Raw genomic sequence first — 3444 nt, forward strand, 5'->3', positions numbered from 1 at the left:
TCTTTTCCAGCTGAATGCCTGCAGAGGGCGCCAGCAGCCTCGCTCTGTTCCCCCTCCGAGAAAGATGGCGCCGGGAGCCTCCCTCACCTCCGCTTCTGCCCGGCATACACATGGCGCCCCCCACAGTATTTGCACTTGTAGGTTTCTTCCGTTGTGGCCGGGGAAGTCCGAGCCACTGACCTGCCAGGCATCCCTCCAGCTCCGGCCCCCACGACCCGTTCTTTGCCCCTGCCGAGGAACCGCCCGCGAGAGCCGCTCTGAGGGGCCCCAGTGCCCTCTTGACTGCGGGACGTGCCGCGGCCTTTCCCGGCCCTCGAGATGAAGTAGAGCCGAGCAGCAACTCCCCCATCGGCCACCAGGGGGCAATAAAGGACGGGTCTTGACTCCACCTGCTGGTCCTCGAGAGCGCTGCATCCCAGAGATGCTCTACCCCAGGTTTCCTTTGGAGGGCAGCTCTTCCTCCCAAGGAGGCGGGGCCCTGTCTGGCCCTAGATTAGAGTGCACAACAACCTGCCCAGGTAGGCTGGCGAAGGCATTGCGGAGTCTGATTGGCAAGATAGTTTGGAGTTTATACTTCAGCAACATCTTGTTTCCGTTCACACAACACAATTCCCTCCCTGGGATCTAACACCCGCATTCACACGTGCTAAGTGTGGCAGTGTTGAGAAGGACTGGATTTCCGGGGCTTTGCCTGTCCTAGTCCAGCCTTCCTTACTTCATATATCTGAGGCTGGCCTTACGTAATTCTGACATTTGGAAAACTTATATAGATTATATCAAAAATGAGACGGAGCTCTTTCACAACCACAAAAAAAAGCCAAATTAGCCTAGATTCAGCCACATCACACTTGCTCAAATTAGGCACCGAGTGGGATGATCGTTTAAAGGCAATTTATTAGTCTATTATAGCAAAGAGATTTCCCTCAATGAAAAGAGGGAATGTAGGACACAGAATCGGGTTTCATTTTATACGCCATATAGTAGAAAAAGTACAAAACAAGATTTGATTGGATGGAAGAAACCAACCTGCTCAGTTAAGCCAGAGATATGGACAGCAACATCCCATAATATTAAGCATAACCACTGAAATGTGCATTGCATTAAAAGGAGAACGTTCATAGGGGGAAAAGTGTCACGAGTCAAATGAGGCTGTTACAAAAAGGTACAATTTGAACCACACAATTTCAGTTCGGCATTTAACACAATCATTCCCCAGCATCTAGTAGACAAACTGGGCTTTTTAGGCTTAAACGCTCTTTGTGTACCTGGATTCTTGATTTTCTTACCAACAGGCTGCAATATGTGCAATTTGGAACAAATACCCCTAATACGGTATTCTTGAGCACAGGTTCTCCTCAGGGCTGCGTCCCAAGTCCGCTGCTGTTCACCCTGTTGACCCGTGACTGTTGTGCTAGATTTGCCACCAGCCATATTGTGAAGTTCACAGATGATACGACAGTAGGGGTCCTTATTCATGATGACAATGAGGGCGCTTACCGCAAGGAGGTTGAAGGGTTGGTGATCTGGCGTAAGGAAAACAGCCTAGTTTTAAATACCGGAAAAACCACACAGCCACACTTCTCTGTGCATTAATGATTCACCTGTGCAAATGGTTACCTGCATCAAATTCCTGGGTGTGCAGCTACTGAGTAAAATTACATAGCCCTTGAAAAAGTGTGTAAAATTATTCAAATTCCAATATTTGGCATCACAGAATAGCACAATCATTAAACAGAGTGTAGCAATAAAGGGAATAATAAAATGGTGCTGTCCATAAGTTTACTTACTCCTGAATGTTTGGGCTGAGAATACAATATATACTCATGTTGACACACAGATTGAGATGGCAATGAAGGGTAAGAGTTCACAGCTGTCTTACTGAGCTGTACTTAGGTCTGTGATAAACATTCAAGTAGCTTCTTAGTGCAGTATTGCAGGCAGACTGTCCACCGCCTGACTTTGATTCTGACAGCGCTCAAACCTTGACTCAGCCATCCATCCTTCTGAGGATGGTAAAAGGTGGACCCAGATTGTTGGCGGCAATATGCAAATAATATTTACCTTGGAAATCTCCCAGAGTCCACTGTAAAGCATATGGGGCGGCATTTAAGCCTAAATGCTATTGTTATTTCAGTGGCACTGTTGTGACTGAAGGCATATTTAGCATTTTTCCCCCATTATTTGATGTCGATAGAGGTGTCCACAAACAATAAAGCTCTTTCCACACTGGAGGCATTTACAGGTAGTCCCCCAGGTACGAGAGTTCATTTAGCCAGTTTTCATAAAAACGAATTAATTAAATTAATTTAGGAAGGGTACTTACGTTAGAAATTCAGAATTGCGACCAAAAAGGTCTGTCTAGGCATGTGACTTGGTTTCAGTCACTAATGCCGTGGCGGCCATTTTTATCTCTCCGACTTTCCTTGCCTGTTCAGGGCTACGAGAAGCTGGCAGGGTTTGGCTTTTTTTTTGTCCATGGCCAGGTGGATTCTTTGATGTCTATAAAGGTGTCCCCTCTGACTGAAGCTCTTTCCACACTCCAGGCATTTATGCAGTTTCTCTCCTGAGTGGATTCTTTGATGTACATAAAGGCTGCCCCTCTGACTGAAACTTTTTCCACAGTCCAGGCATTTATGCGGTTTTTCTCCTGTGTGGATTCTTTGATGTGTATAAAGGCTTCCCCTCACATTGAAGCTCTTTCCACACTCCAGGCATTTATGTGATTTTTTCCCAGGGTGAATTCTTTCATGTATATAAAGGTATGCCCTCTGACTGAAGCTCTTTCCACACTCCAGGCATTTATACTGTTTGTCTCTTGAGTGGATTCTTTGATGTGCATAAAGGTTTCCTTGAAAACTGAACCTCTTTCCACACTCCAGGCATTCATACGGTTTCTCTCCTGAATGGATTCTTTGATGTACCTTAAGGCTGCTCCTCTGCCTGAAGCTCTTTCCACACTCCAGACATTTATAAGGTTTTTCTCCTGTGTGGATCCTTTGATGTTTATAAAGGCTTCCCCTCACATTGAAGCTCTTTCCACACTCCAGGCATTCATGTGGTTTTTCTCCTAAGTGGATCCTTTGATGTTTATAAAGGTTTCCCCTCTGACTGAAGCTCTTTCCACACTCCAGGCATTTATGTAGTTTTTCTCCTGTGTGGATCCTTTGATGGGTATAAAGGTTGTTGCTCCGACTGAAGCTCTTTCCACACTCCAGGCATTTATGCAATTTTTCTCCTGTGTGGATCCTTTGATGTTTATAAAGGTTTCCCCTCTGACTGAAGCTCTTTCCACACTCCAGGCATTTATACGGTTTTTCTCCTGTGTGGATCCTTTGATGTACATAAAGGCTGCTCCTGTGGCTGAAACTCTTTCCACACTCCAGGCATTTAAATGGTTTCTCTCCTGTGTGGATCCTTTGATGGATTTTAAGATCTCCATTTCTT

At 45.7% G+C, this 3444-nt stretch overlaps 1 pseudogene; it reads right to left on the reverse strand.

The window, feature by feature from the left end:
• Nucleotides 1-3444, reverse strand: part of LOC107299600 — a 22272-nt pseudogene that overhangs the window by 14590 nt on the left and 4238 nt on the right.

This window comes from Protobothrops mucrosquamatus, unplaced genomic scaffold, assembly GCF_001527695.2.
Source record: "Protobothrops mucrosquamatus isolate PMUCROS unplaced genomic scaffold, P.Mucros_1.0 scaffold5163, whole genome shotgun sequence".
Lineage (NCBI taxonomy): Eukaryota > Metazoa > Chordata > Lepidosauria > Squamata > Viperidae > Protobothrops > Protobothrops mucrosquamatus.